We start from the raw sequence: 16,603 nt of genomic DNA, 5'->3' as shown, positions 1-16,603 counted from the left end.
GGTAGATTAACTGTCATATAGCTTTTGTGTCATTGGCTTGGGCGTGCAAAAATTTGAACCTTTGAAATAACTCAAAATCTTGCATGATATGAATATTAAACTATGTACACACATTACCATTAAATATAAATGGCCCATAACTCTGGCTTTAATAATTGTAGAGTACTGGGTATATTGTCTAAAATTCCATAAAATTTGTTTTTTTATTGATCAAGTTCACTTTTTGTTTATCTCATACTTTTTTGTTGTACATGTACTCTTTTTATTTGTCTCATACATTTTTTGTTTATCTCGTACACTTTTTGTTTTTGTACAGGTTTCTCATGGGTGCATCGTGCGGTGGAGGTAATATGAAGGTTGATGATGAAACATACAAGGAGATGGGTCTGCGGTCGAGACACGCCTACTCCATATTGGACGTGCAGGAAGTACAGGGAAACAAGTAATGATGAGATTAGATTTACTTTCGTTTGCTTTAGCATTCACTTTTTATGCCCCCGAAGGTGGGCATATTAAAATCGCATCGTCAGTCCGTCCGTCTGTCCGTGTGTCTGGCTCAAAAACTTGTGTCCGGGCTGTAACTTTCCCTTGTATGGACAGATTTTAAAATAACTTGCCACATGTGTTGCACATACCAAGACGACGTGTCACGTGCAAGACCCGTGTCCCTATCTCTAAGGTCAAGGTCACACTTAGTGTTTTTTCACAATGGAGTGCTGCATATAAGAACATAAGATTATAGGTTGTCGTGTCCGGGCTGTAACTTTCCCTTGTATGGACAGATTTTAAAATAACTTGCCACATGTGTTTCACATACCAAGACGATGTGTCGCGTGCAAGACCCATGTCCCTACCTCTAAGGTCAAGGTCACACTTAGTGTTTATTCACAATGGAGTGCTGCATATAAGGACATAGAGTATAGGTTGTCGTGTCCATGCTGTAACTTTCCCTTGTATGGACAGATTTTAAAATAACTTGCCACATGTGTTCCACATACCAAGATGACGTGTCGCGTGCAAGACCCGTGTCCCTAGCTCTACGGTCAAGGTCACACTTAGTGTTTATTCACAATGGAGTGCTGCATATAAGGACATAGAGTATAGGTTGTCGTGTCCCGGCTGTAACTTTCCCTTTTATGGACAGATTTTAAAATAACTTGCCACATGTGTTCCACATACCAAGACAATGTGTCGCGTGCAAGACCCGTGTCCCTACCTCTAAGGTCAAGGTCACACTTAGGTGTTTATTCATAATGAAATGCTAGGTATATGGACATAGAGTAGAGGTTGTCGTGTCCGGGCTGTAACTTTCTCTTGTATGGACAGATTTTAAAATAACTTGCCACATGTGTTCACATACCAAGACGACGTGTCGCGTGCAAGACCTGTGTCCCTCCCTCTAAGGTCAGGCTCACACTTAGGTGTTTATTCCCAATGAAATGCTGGGTATATGGACATAGAGTAGAGGTTGTCGTGTACGGGCTGTAACTTTCTCTTGTATGGACAGATTTTAAAATAACTTGCCACATGTGTTCAAAATACCAAGATGACGTGCCGCGTGCAAGACCCGTGTCCCTACCTTTAAGGTCACACTTTGTGTTTATCACAATGGAATACTGCATATATATGGACATAGAGTATAGGTTGTCGTGTCCGGGCTGTTACTTTCTCTTGTATGGACAGATTTTAAAATGATTGCCACATGTGTTCCACATACCATGACGACGTGTCGCATGCAAGACCTGTGTCCTTACCTTTAAGGTCAAAGTCACACTTAGGTGTTTATTCACAATGCTGCATATAAGGACATAGAGTATAGGTTGTTTTGTCCAGGCTGTAACTTTTTCTTGTATGGACAGATTTTAAAATAACTTTCCACATGTGTTCAACATACCAAGATGACGTGTCGCGTGCAAGACCCATGTCCCTACCTCTAAGGTAAAAGATACACTTAAGTGTTTATTCACAATGGAATGCTGAATATAAGGACATAAGAGTTTAGGTTGTCAAGAATGGGTGGTATTTTTTATGTTCAGATTCATTTAAAATAACTTGCCATATGTATTTGACATGTAAAAGCAATATCAACTTTTCATGTACTGACCTTCATAGGTCAATGTCACATTCGGGGGCATTCGTCACATACTGTGACAGCTCTTGTTTTATGTTCAGAGGCAATTTAAAATGACTTGCCATATGTATTTGACATGTAAAGGCAAGATCAACTTTTCATGTTCTGACCTTGTTCATAGGTCAATGTCACATTCGGGGGCATTCGTCACATACTGTGACAGCTCTTGTTTTAAAACAATTTAAGTAAAGCTATATTTTGTGAGCCTAACCTCAACGTCTGATGGCAATTTAAGGCTTTAAGTATGACTTTTTATCAAACAGTATCAGCATGCAACTCTTTTGTTTTCGAAGGCGATAGCTTGGTATCATTTGGAACACCTCGGTCATTTTCCGTTGAAAAACAACCTTGGATGTAAATTACAATGTCAGAATTCTTTACATTTAACTACACTGCAAGTAGATCGTGTAGTAATTTCAATTTTTCAGTTAAACTTAATGACTTTACTCTTTGGAATCTTAATTATTTATGCAATAATACACTTCACTGGCAATCATTTTAAACTAAGTCTTAGATATACAGAATACATGTTAAAACACTAATACTATTACTCAAAAATTTAATTGTACTTTTTTCATGTATCAGGTATATTGGGCCTTTTTGTCAACGAGTGTACGGCAAAATATCTTAAGATAACGATTTTCATTTTAATATTATGTCCCTGTTATCAATTCAATTGAACCTTTTTAAAAGCAAAATCAAATAAAGATTCCAAAACCTGGCCAATAAAGCTCTCAGTTTTGGAAAATGTAGTATATTTACTAAAAAATATTTATTAAAAAAGTGATTGTACAATACATGCATTAATAAGATAGCCAAATAATGTATACTTCAGGGGCGTAGCTTAACGAAAATAAATGTGTAGGCCACTTTCTTGGGGTGTCTCCCCCCCCCCCCTCGATTTTTATTTTAGCTATGTTGTGTTTGGTGCGTTTTGTTGTAAAAACATTAATGAGAACAACAATATCAATCTTTTTTACCTTGAATTAAATTTATATTAAGGCGCATTTGTCGGGATTTCAAATTTAAGCCCCTAACCCCCTATGCCTTTATTGCAGATTTAGCAATTTTATAAATTCGATTTTCTGAAAAATGTGTAGGCCGCGGCCTACACGGCCTAAAGGAAGCTACGCCCCTGTACTTGCATAAAAAGTTGATTTTAACTTCAGCACACATTCATTCCTTTGATTTGTTCTTAAAGGGACAAGACACCAGATGATACAATTGCAAGACAATAAGAAAATTGTCAAAATCTTAAATAAAATTGATATCATTGTGTACAGCACATTGAATTGTACTTACTGATGTATCACATCACCTAAGACACTCGTAAGACTTTCACAGTTTTTGCAAAAAAATTTAATTAGAAACTTACTGGGGTTGTCTTCCATGTAAATCAGAGTTGATTTAAAAATAGCGTGGGTATATGTATCTGTTATAATCACATGACTTTAACATGCTAAATATACACACTTAAAGCTGGGAAACCAGAAGGCCCTTTTTTTAAATGTGTCTACTCAGCTGAGACAGCGACAAAATATTCTTTTAATCATTTAAAATTATGTGTTATCAGCCTCATACTAGCTTGTTTTGACATTTCTAGACTTGTTTTGTGGAAATAATGTATTTGCCGATTATGGGATCATCTGGTGTCTAGTCCCATTAGTAGAATCATTGTTACCGTTAGATTCAATGCATCCAGATTAATGCGTCTACGAAATCCATGGGGCCACTTCACATGGAAAGGGGACTGGAGTGACAAATCTGACAAGTGGGCTCAGATACCTGACAGACGGAAACAGGAGCTCATGCCCTGTGGATCAAGTGACCCGGGCGTGTGTTGGATGTCCCTAGATGACCTTGTCAAGTAAGAGTTTCTTTGAATGATTTATTTGTCAACATAATTGTTTTTTTCTTAAGATAAATTTTAATTTTTTTATCAATTTTTTTTTATAAAATGATTATAAAGGCTATTTCAGAAATGATCATGGTAACATTTGAAGTAACATATTTATCAATGGAATATATATTATGATATATATTTTTATTTTTCATAATCAGGTGAAAGGCAGAATCGTAGGACTTTGAGAGAAAGTAAAAAACATTTTTGTAGAAAACCTTAAGTAAAACCTGCTGACCCTAGTATTTATAAAAAAAAAAAAAAAAAAAAAAAATTGTCCTCCCGCCATAAAAAAACAATTTTGTTTTAACCTAAACTGTTATTAGTTTTTGACAGAGAATAAAGCTCCATAACAACAGCAATATAAGAGTGACATTTGCATGAAATAGTGCTATTTGCATGAAAATGATCATGACAATGTATAAATGGGGGGAAAAAAAACTACCTTCCATACCTTATAATTTTTGGAATGTTACCCTAAACAAACACTATTTTTTTTTCAGCCTTATTTAACAATGTGCTTTTATTTTGTTCTAGATTATACATTAAGTTCATTTATTTGTCACCAATGTAAAGGATCCCAATCTGGTCAATTGAAAAAAAGATAAACAGGAAGTTTTGTGCGAGTTTGTTTTAAATTGCTTTCAGTAAAACAGATCTTCATTGAAGTAGGACATGATAGTTATTTGAGTTGCTGTTTTAAAACTTAGTTGACATATTTTGTTGAGAGACTGATTTTCATAGTCTGCTGGTATATTTTATTATGCAATTAGTTCCATATTTTTTCTTCCAAGAATAGATTGCAGGCATATTTTTGTGAAAGTGTCAGTAATGCAAGTACTTTACAATAGTGAAAAACTTTTAAAAGATATTGCCTTGAGATTTTGGAACATTATAGATTTAGAATGACAATATATGTACACAAATGTGTGTACATGTATTAAATAGTAAATACAGTGTTAAAATTATACGCTTGAGAAAGAAAAAAATCTTTAATCCAATCAAACAAACAAATCAACATTGGCATTTTTTTAAAACGTCAAATAATGATTCAATTAAATTTATTAAGAGGGTGAAGTGATTTAGCAGTAAAGGTGTCTGCCTTTCATCCAAGAGGTTGTGGGTGTAAGTCTTGCACGGTTCACTCTCTCATGGTTTTCAAAATGGACACTTGTATTCCTGTCATAACTGAACCAAAATAATTTGATATAAAACTCACTAAATGATGATTTAGTTATCTTCTTTAATAAATTCCAGGTACTTTGACAGTGTTGATGTGTGCAAGGTTCGTCCCGACTGGCGAGAGTCGCGGGTAAAAGGCGTGTTTCCCTCCAATGCATCCCAACCCATGAATGTTACCAAGGTGACAGTATTCTACACGACAGATGTGGAAGTGGGCGTGTTCCAGCCAAGTGATAGGTAGGTGGTAGTGTTAGACTAAAAAAAAATGACATGCGTCTGTTAGACGCACTCACAAAGTTAAGGTGACATAGTCATAATCAAGGAGTTCAGTGGGTGATGATAAATTCATATTAGTTATACAGAAGATAATTATGTAAATACAACAGGGAACATTCAGAGTTATTTATCATTGTTTGACAACCATGTTTTGGCCTTTAAACTGCAAAGGGTGTGTGGTGGGGTCAAGCCATAATGCAACCTATAGGCAAGGGTAGACCTTTAACAAATGTTTGCACTATTGTTAAAACCCCATCCCGAGAAATAGACTCGGCCATGATTATTTACATCCCACGATGTTTGATACCACAAAAATTTGGGGCTCAGTGATACATTTATTTTTTAATAATTCTGAGACGTTTGAATACTTTTTCACTGCATTACACCTTTGACAAGTTGTTAAATCATTAATGAAAATGTCTCCCTTTTCAGAGGTGTTGAGAACCACAAGGGTGTGCTCGATTTATGCATCCTCGTTATGAGGGAGACAAAATCCGATACCCATCCATTTGGCAAGTTGATCAAATGTAGCCGGCGTCAGCTGAAGAGTTTTGTTGGTTGTAATGTCATGTTGGAACCTGGGGAATATGTTCTTGTACCTCTGGCCTTTAACCATTGGTCAAGTGGTAAGATTTATTCTATGCCTTATCTACGGTGGCACAGAGGTGACAAGTGTATGTTTTTATTTATCTCGTGCACACAACATACTACGTCAGGTGCACAACATACTAAGTATGCCAACAAAGTATCTTGTGCGCATGACTTAGTATTATACGTAAGAACATGCACATGTCAACTCTGTGCCACCATACTTATCACCTGATTATAAGGATTCTTTCTTACTGTGGAGTTGAGAAGAGCTTAGCAGCTTTGTCATCAGTTTCCCCATCAATCTGTTTTGACAAACTTGATACCACGCCCTTTTCTGTGACATCTAAATAAAACTGTTACATTGTGCAATTGGAAGTGCATAGAACATCTCTGATTCCTTATTTCAATTGAAATATATACTCATTTGCTTTCTTTTTTTCATTGTATGACCTATAAATAGATACTCAATGTATGAATGCATAATTGATCATAGTCCATTATTGAATACTATTGTTTTCATAGAAGAATAAATTACAGGAACATTGAAAAGTGATGTAGCGCCTTGTCAAACTTGTTGTTTTAACTACACTGTATACAAAATTGAATAATAATGGAAAACTCCTTGTGTGTATGACAAGTTTTTCATTTTCATGAATGAATGCATTTGTTTCACAGATCCAGTGGGGAAGGGTCGTGACTTTGTGATGTCAATTCATAGCTCAAAGGCGATAATGATCGATGAGGTGAACACGGCAACAGACAAATATCGAGAGGGATTCGCTAACGCAATCATACAGTTGGCACTTGTGAAGGGGAAGCGAGAGGAGGTGGGTGGTTTTACTAAAGCTGAGTTTAAATTAATTTATTTTAAAACAATTGTGAAACAAGTAATTACAACATTTTATTAATCACTCTCATTGGCACAATGTTATGAGAGAGTGTGGTCTTGTATTGTGGGGGAAACCAGAGTTCCCAGATGAAACCCACTTGTCCGGCTTGGTGACCACAAACCAAACCATCATGTGGTCAGGAATCAAACTCAGGAGAAGGAAGCGCACAAACCACTGTGAAAGCAGGACACATTACTTGGTGAAGCTTGTATTTTGACTTATTTTTGCTGAATAATAAAACTGCTATTCACAGCATTAATTCCAGAGAAAGGAGGTGTGTATTTTGACTGATGCTTTTATTAAGGTTTTGTTATTTTCTCCAATAATGAACCTGCAGTTCCTTACAGTTATCCCATGGGCATTTATAGGTGAAAGGAATTTTGGAAGCTAATTTCAAAAATTAGCTTTACAAATTGGCTTGGAGAAATTGATTGGAAAGGTATAATGTCACTCTGGTGCAAGAATTCAATAAACAGTTACATTAGTATACAGGTCAAATGTGGTTGCTATAGAAAACGTTAATTGTGGCTGATATGTGTATATGAAGCATGCATACTAGAGGTAATTGCAAATTTGGTCTTAACAAAGTTTGTCCGAACACAGATTATGATTTTCAACACCTTCCATTCTTCTTCCAGTTGCGTAATGGTGTAACCTGCTATTCCCTGATGCATGGCTGGTGCGGGGGACTCTTCGTAGTGGAGAATCGGTTGCCTAGTAACAGCGTACAGGTCAAGTGTAACTGTAGTGACAGTTCAAACCTTGTGTCAACACGTGGAGTGCTTGAAACTGTGGATAACATTCCACCTCTTCATAGGTATAGCACACGATCAGCATAGGTTTCATACCACTAAATCATTTTACATGCATGGTTTTAACATGTTTACTAGATGTCCCTCCATATCAGTTCTTAAAAGTTTTGGCCTGACTATTCAGAATTCACATTAAATGACTTTTACTATTGTTCATTTTGATCACAAAATATTATTATTACCCTGGGACATCCCAGTGATAAAAATACTGCCTGGATAAAACTTTTTATGCAACTTGCCACAGAAATATGAAATATGTAAAGGCATGAGGAAGATTGGAAAATATTGGTACTTTCATGTGATACAAATTAACATCAGTAACACTTATTTAGCAAAAAACTTAGTTTTCAAAGTTGTTATGACCTTGACCTCGAATGTGGGGACACCGGTCTTTTTGGACACATCCTCATACTATGGTGGTCACTTCTGCTAAACAATTTCTAAATCCAATACTGCATGACAAAGATATGGACCGGACACAAACTGCTGTGAACTTGACCTTGAAGGTAGGGACACAGGTTTTGTTCCAGACACATCTTCATGTTATGGTGGTCACTTCTGCCATTTATCTTTAAAATTATCTTTAAAATCCAACCATGATTGAGATAAATATTGACCATACAAAACATTTGGACGGACATTGCTCGTCATTTCTATATAGCCCCCACTTCACATTATGCAGAGGGTGCTATTGTTCTCAACAATGTTGAAATTATTTGTTGTTTAAAATCCTTTTGAAGGAATTGCTAGATTACTTTGACAAGGCAAATGTTATGAACATATTGTAAAAAACTGTGTTAAGAAATTACAATATACCATACTTTCTGATGAGAGTTTGTCTGGAGTTTCGTATGAATAAGAGGTATTTTCAAAGCCTTGCTGTCGTCGTAGTGTAAAATCTTTAACCTTGGCCATTACAAACCCCAAAAATCAAATTATTCAAACGGAACTTTTACCCAAGTTGCCAGAGACAATATGCAAAATAATGTAAAGCAAGGCCCATTACTCTGACTATAATGCTTTTCAATGACTTAGTATGCCCTTTTTTCGACAGAAAAGATAGCACACAATCTTTGGTTTGTAAGGAGCCATTTCTTCAGTTCACTGAATACTTTTGTCCAGTAGTGTCTGACAGGTCATGAGGATATAGAGGATAATTGTTTGTTTCAGTGTAAGATCATAATATATTTTACAGCGAGTAAGCACCAAAATATATATTTCACGTGTGGCGTCGCCATGAGTGAAATATTCACTTTTGGTGTTCATGAGGTGAAATATAATGCATCTTACACTGAAACAAACAATTTTTCTTTTTGTTTTATGTCTAAAATTGGAGTTAAAAGTCATTTAATTACACCGTCTTAGAAAAATACAACAATTTGTTTGCACAAGTAGCGTCTTTTCAGAAATGATGTCATTGAAATTGTGTCCCAGTCATTTGCGAGCTGATGTTTGATTTGGAACTGAGAGTGGGCTAAAATTTCAAAAAGTAAAATATATCAATTTGATATTTTTACTGTTTGAAACAGTGTAATGTCAATTTTATTTCACTGATAAATCTATAAGTCCCTAAAAAGCATGTATTAAATAAAAGATCAGTGTTGTTACAGTCATGTAGTTAATGTTTAAGTTAAAACAGTTAAAATGAAATTCATGGGAAATAGTTTCATAAAATCCTTATACTTTATTAAATGCTTCTACTTGCAGGCAAGTTATAATGGTGCTATCTCAGCTCGAGCGAATGTCATCCTACCACCTTTCACGTCGGATCATCAACCGCATAGACATAGGCGCTGGGCTTGGGGATTGGGCTCCAATGGGCGTCCACCGAATACCGACTCTAGATTCCGTCACAGCTGGGCTACATATACCACTGCCAATCTGAGGATGCTTTGCTGGTGTTCAACCATATACTAGTCCTAGATCACTTCATGGCTGGGCTACATATAGCTCTTCCAATCTGAGGATGCTTTTTATTTGTTTCCTAGTATAGTTAAAGCCTCAAAAAGTCCTGCCCTGGTAGGAAGAATTTTGTAGGCATGTTTATCAGATAAACAAACTATCACTCATGCAGAGGGATGCTGTACCTGTGCTAAATATAGCTGAAGTCATGTTTCAAGCTACAGGAAAGTGAACACTGCCAAATGCATTTGTTTAGAATCTGCAGTTCATGACCCTATTAACTCCTCCCCAGGGTTTTGACGGTCAACAGCTATATATGCAAAGTACAATTTGGTGCATTTTTTCATGAATTTTCTTTGTCATATCATTTGAAATGTTGCAAAGAATGTACAGTATGATGTTTTAGGCAAAAGACTTCTAGGTTACTGTATTTCACTATTTGAAAAAAGGGCTCTTTGATGTGAAGCATGAAATACCATGAAAACCTGCCCCAGCGCCATTTAGTGGCTTAAATAGTCAAGTTGGGGGTTTAACAGCTGGGCTACATAAACCTTCACCAACCTAAGGATATTTTGTGTTCATATGTGCTGTGACTATCAAAATGAACAAAAAATATATAATTGATTGAATGTAATTTAGTTAAAACGTTTTTCTACCTCTAAATGCCTATTTCAATGGATGGACTGAAGGAATTTGTTATTTCTTCGTGCAATGTAGTAAGTAGGATCCACCAAGTCTTGATCAAGATCATTGAACCTAGGCAGTTGTATTGTTAATTTACACCTGTTTTATTGTTCATTTTATCCAAGGCAGTTTCATTTATTATTGAACCTAGGCAGTGTCATTGCCTATTTCCTAGGCAGTGTCATTGCCCATTTTAACCTAGGTGGCTTCATGGATCATTGAACCTAGGCAGTGTCATTGCCCGTTTTAACATAGGTGGCTTCATGGATCATTGAACCTTGGCAGTGTCATTGCCCGTTTTAACCTAGGTAGCTTCATGGATCATTCAACCTAGGCAGTGTCATTGCCCGTTCTAACCTAGGTGGCTTCATGGATCATTGAACCTAGGCAATGTCATTGCCCGTTTTAACCTAGGTGGCTTCATGGATCATTGAACCTAGGCAGTGTCATTGCCCGTTTTAACCTAGGTGGCTTCATGGATCATTGAACCGTGTCATTGCCCGTTTTAACCTAGGTGGCTTCATGGATCATTGAACCTAGGCAGTGTCATTGCCCGTTTTAACCTAGGTGGCTTCATGGATCATTGAACCGTGTCATTGCCCGTTTTAACCTAGGTGGCTTCATGGATCATTGAACCTAGGCAGTGTCATTGCCTGTTTTAACCTAGGTGGCTTCATGGATCATTGAACCGTGTCATTGCCTGTTTTAACCTAGGTGGCTTCATGGATCATTGAACCTAGGCAGTGTCATTGCCCGTTTTAACCTAGGTGGCTTCATGGATCATTGAACCGTGTCATTGCCCGTTTTAACCTAGGTGGCTTCATGGATCATTGAACCTAGGCAGTGTCATTGCCTGTTTTAACCTAGGTGGCTTCATGGATCATTGAACCTAGGCAGTGTCATTGCCTGTTTTAACCTAGGTGGCTTCATGGATCATTGAACCTAGGCAGTGTCATTGCCTGTTTTAACCTAGGTGGCTTCATGGATCATTGAACCTAGGCAGTGTCATTGCCTGTTTTAACCTAGGTGGCTTCATGGATCATTGAACCTAGGCAGTGTCATTGCCCATTTTACAGGGATGATAACAGAGCCAAGTTGCCAATCCTGAAAATGTCTGCGTCAGGTTCAGGGGGCCGCTTAAGGCCCCCGATGGGTCCAGGGCAAAGCCCTGGGGGGGCCAAGGGGGAGAAACCCCCCGAAGCTTTCAGTTTTTCAGGGTTTCTCATACCCTTTTTTGCCTTAGAATAGTGTTCAAGGAGTACACCTTTCGGTTTGGTAGGTATAATTATGTTCAACAGGAGACATCCCCAATCAGAACAATTATCAGGAATCAGGAGCAGTGAAGTTAAACACCTTTGTCTTTAAACAAAGTTAAATTTACTTTTTTACCTGAAGTCACAGGCATAAGACATGTACCTGACATTTTGGTTCAGTTGTCCACTTCCCATAAAACTCAACTGGCTATGATCAAATGCCTGTGTATGAACAGTCTACACTGTGGGATGTTTGATTTACAATAATGAACAACATATCAATTATCAAGCTTGCAAATGTTTATTGTAAAAGTGTTATTTACTCAATTTTTATATATCATAAAGAGTATTTATTCCATTATCTGCACATTTTATGAGAATATAATATTATTAATTATTATATATAGTATTCCAAGTAATATCCAAACGGGACTGTACATGCTTTGGCAGTGAGCCATTGTGGTCATGTGTGTCGCCAATATCTATGAGGTGAGGGACAAGTCAGGGCTTTTTCTGCCCATTTTGGGAAAAGACCATAGACATTTTGGGAAATTTTGCGTCGTGAAAATGCCAAAATTTGTAAATTTTACAGTTAAAAATCAACAACGTCTAGTCTCCTGCGATAAGGAAATGATTTAATATTAGTTTATTTTCCCTTTAAAAGACCAAAAAAATATCAATCCTTGGGGTGTAATATCTATTGCAATAAATCATGACAGTTAATAAATTAAGTTCATACTGATCTCTGAATGTGATGAAAATCAGTAATTTCCAAGTTCAATTATCAAACAAACTTTACATCACATAATTTATTAGGATGTTGAAAATGAACCAGTACAGGTAAAAAAAAAAAAAAAAAAAAAAAATTAATTGGGAGTTTTTTTCTGACGATTGGGAAAACTATCTTATATTTTGCTTTGGGAATGGGTCCGATAGTCGGACCCGTGGGTACTTTAGAAAAAGCCCTGTAAGTTGACGTATTCTGGTCTTAAAGCCAAAAAAAAATTCCCCTCATGGTGTTACATGAGTCCAGTAGCACACAAATTAGATTGTCCAGATTGTCCCACGTCAGTTCAAGTCTCTCAAATTCCTTGAAAATTGATTCAGAATCAGCCCAAATGTCTTGACACTATTTCTTTCTCTATAGCAGAAAAATAACAGTTTTCTCATTGTCTGTGTTTGTTGACCCGTCTAAGTTCAAACAAAACTGAGTTTCACTTAACTTCTCCACAAGTTCATCATTGAAATGGCTTGCCTCTCCCTAAGTCATCTTATATGATGCTGTACACCTTTGAAGTTTTAATTCGCTGAGAGCTTTTGTATCTTTGGCAAGTGTCTTAAGTAAGACTCACTACATGTGGTAACAGGGAGTATGGAAGGTCATGTTCAGCCATAAATCCAAGTATCATGGCCTCTGCATTGAATTGTCAGTCATTGACAGGAACAACTGGATATACTGGCCGAGGTGTCTGTTCATCCCTGACTTTTGGAACCATCAACATACCTGGAAATTCAAATTACAACTATAGAAATTAAATCTCACTCAAACTGGGTCCTCAAGAAGTTTTGTTGAACTGTCTCAAATAGAAAATAAACTGACTGCTCCTACTAAATAATTAAATATATATTACTACTACAAAATATGTATTCATTTTTTTAAATTTTCATTTGAACCTTCCATTATTATTGTCAACAGCCACTTCTTATTGAGAACAATGCTTCAAACATTATGGGAACAATAAAGAAACGGTTTAACAGCGTAAACTTCAATCGGCCAAATAAAATTTGTAAAATGAAAATCGATTATTATGACACAATCCGAATCGCGATGTCCGAAATATTGCTACATGCGCAAAAGCCATTCTCAGCTTGATCACATTCTATTAACTTAAAAAGAAACGTTTCGGGAATTTCTCTTAAAAATAAATAGCAAATATACCTTTAAATCGACGAATGGATGTTTTTAGAAGTTGGTGGTGGTCGGTTTTTTCCAATACTCGTTTATTCGTATTTGTCGTCTGTCATATCCGGATACTGTCTTCTAGTCCCATCGGTAATTTCCGTAATCACCCGATGCTAGCTTAACCAATCATATAGCTCGACTGCCAAGACGTAAAAAGGTTCGATAATTTCCGGCTTTACACTTCCGGAAAACTCACCTTTCGTACCCATATTGTTCGATCTGAGCTCGAATCGCTCCCAGTACCCCTCCCCCCCCCCCCCCCCTAGAAAAAACAACGGATTTACATTAATCTCAAAATCGTTCAGTGAGGCCTTAAATCCGGAATTCCGGATTAATCCGGATTTTTACCATCCCTGATTTTAACCGAGGCAGTTTTATTGCCCGTTTAGAATAAGGCAGCTTCAATACTTGTTATCCTGTACAGTACACATAAACATGTACCTTTGCTTTTAAATCAGATGAAGCTGTTGGAATGGTATTACTTATTTTATCACAAAATCAGCCAGGACTTCTGTCCATCTACTGATAGATAATTTAAATGAATAAATTTGCCAATTTGAGGAAGCATTAACATTATTGTGATAATGAACCATGTTACATGCAAATGAATTTCCAATCAATTACTGCAGAATGCATGAGGTTCTTTTTTAATGAATTTATTTTGTTGTTTTTTTGCCTAGACAATTCGGCAAAGTTGAGCCGTGCATTTGTCATTATTTGTCAAGCTGTATTTTTTTTATATTTCAACTGCATTTTAAAATTTGAAATTGTCAACCGGATAGATTTTCAAAACACACAAGGTTATTATTTAATGCATTGATACTGTATATGTAATAGTTAAACCTTTTTATCTTACGTTGATTTTGAAGTTATTAAAACATAATATTAAGAAGTCTTGTTGGCAAAATGTTACGCAAGAGAGATTGGTCGTGTATTGTGGCAGAAGCCGGTGCCCCGAAAGAAAAAACACTTGTGATCAGAGTGATCACAATAAAACCTATCTTGCGCCCAGGCCGGGAATCAAAACCTGGGCATCTTGGTGAGAAGCATATGTGCTAGCCACTGCGATAAACAGAATATATGTTATGTATCATGACACTGAAAATTAACATTCATGAAGCACATGTTTGTTCTGTTAAATGCGCTTTAGATTGAAATTTGTGAAATATGTACTATTATGATTAAACATTGTTTATGTATATTGTAAATTAGCATTAAAATTTTACCAATGCCTTTCATGTGTATAGTTAAGTAAAGACTTCTCTTACTGGACTAGCGACGTATTTGCTCAAGGTCAAATGTAGGATTAAATGATTGAGTTGTACATGTTAATGATGTGTCAGAAGATGTCTTTTTCAAATATTGTACAATTGATGTTGTGTTGTTATATGTACTTACATTGGGCAGATTGTTCAGAACTTTGTTCAAATTATCATCATTGTTAACTTTAAAGATGAACTTTTTTGTAACATGCTAATATATTTATATAAAACATGTACATCTGAAACAGATGTCTTAAACAATGTTAGAAATACTTCAAGCTACAAGTATGTCCATTTTAGTTCCAGAGGAGTAAAGATTTGAAAGTTAACAACAATCACGTTCACAAAGCGGTTAACATTAACAAAGTTCTGAACAATCAGCAGGTCGTGTTGCACAATCTCATTCATCCAACACATACAGCTTAGCATTATACTGCATTGATACAAAATAAAGTTTATAATACAATTCATGCTACTTCTTCATATACTAAGGGTTATATTTTCCATTGTTAATAAGATAAGCAGCCTCCAGGGGTTCTAACAGCTAATAATTATCGATCCTGAAAAAAATCCAGCTGTTGGTTTGAATTTGAGGAATTTGATCATGCTAAAAGCAGGGTTCAGGGGATTAGACCCTTCTTGAACAGGTTTACAGTCATTTATATTCATTTAAAGGTCTTTCTTGTGTTTTTGATGCAAATGTCGGGAGCAAAAAACAATCTTTACAACTGTACAATATTCTGTTCAAAGCTCTAAATCCTGATTTCAAGATTAATCTTAAATTGAAGAACCCCTGGGCCTCGTTTAGTAGAAGTTACCGGTAAATCGAATATTTAAATTTTTGGAAAAGTTTCTTAGAACACAACCTACATTCTCAGCCAATGGAATTTAGTTAGACATTCATTAAGTACTACGCTTAATCATTAAGAATTTCAACTTACGCAGGTGTTTAAAGGTTTTCCGCCTACTCCCATTTTTTCGATACAGTCCATGTGTCAGATTTTGAATTTACAATGTGTCAGCTAATGAGGTTGTATTCCAAGTCAGTAAGATGACCCAAAGTAATATCTCAATGATTAAGAAGGGATCATTTGCTCCCTCACTATGCCCATTCTTAATCATTAAAATCTTACTTCATGTCATCTATTTATAACATAGCACACATCCTTGCATAATAATAAGCTTAATGAATGAAAGTTTTATATGTATGCATGCACTTTGTATTAACCATGATTTTCAATTTATTTATTAAAATTAACTTTGTTCTTTAATTTTCTTTCTTTTTTATTGCCGTTATTAAAATGTTCATTGGAGAAAGTTTATGCTTTGTAATCAAATCATCTTTGTAACTGTTTGTGTCAAGTTTGAATTAGTTACAGTTTATGTTAGTGTTGTATTTATCTTATATGTATGTGTTCTAGGATAATATTCATTTTCAAATTTGAAGCATCACTAAATCTTGAAATATATTATACATTTATACACATATATTGGGATTGTACATGTTAATTTATGTTAAAACACGTTTTTTATTAGTTAATTACTTACTTATGAAATATCATCTGTGATGGTTTTTCTTTGATAATAAACACAGCAAATGTGTCCTTTTTGTCTACTCTTTTGTACAATTCATTGTCCTACACAAATCAGATGTCGTTTGGTGGGAAGACCTCAGTTTCTCCTATTTCGGTCCAAATATCAAGAGGTACACCTCAAATAAAAGTTGGGAGGATTTTGCTCTAAAAAAGGCCGGGGTG

The 16,603-nt window shown here is 36.0% G+C and overlaps 1 pseudogene; it reads left to right on the top strand.

Annotated features, from left to right (window-relative positions):
- The window catches only part of LOC128227656 (calpain-D-like), a 62,256-nt pseudogene extending 45,996 nt beyond the window's left edge, over positions 1-16,260 (top strand).
- Positions 16,261-16,603: the final 343 nt, after the last annotated feature.

The sequence above is a fragment of the Mya arenaria genome, chromosome 3 (genome assembly GCF_026914265.1).
Source record: "Mya arenaria isolate MELC-2E11 chromosome 3, ASM2691426v1".
Lineage (NCBI taxonomy): Eukaryota > Metazoa > Mollusca > Bivalvia > Myida > Myidae > Mya > Mya arenaria.
This window is presented reverse-complemented; position numbering and strand designations above follow the sequence as displayed.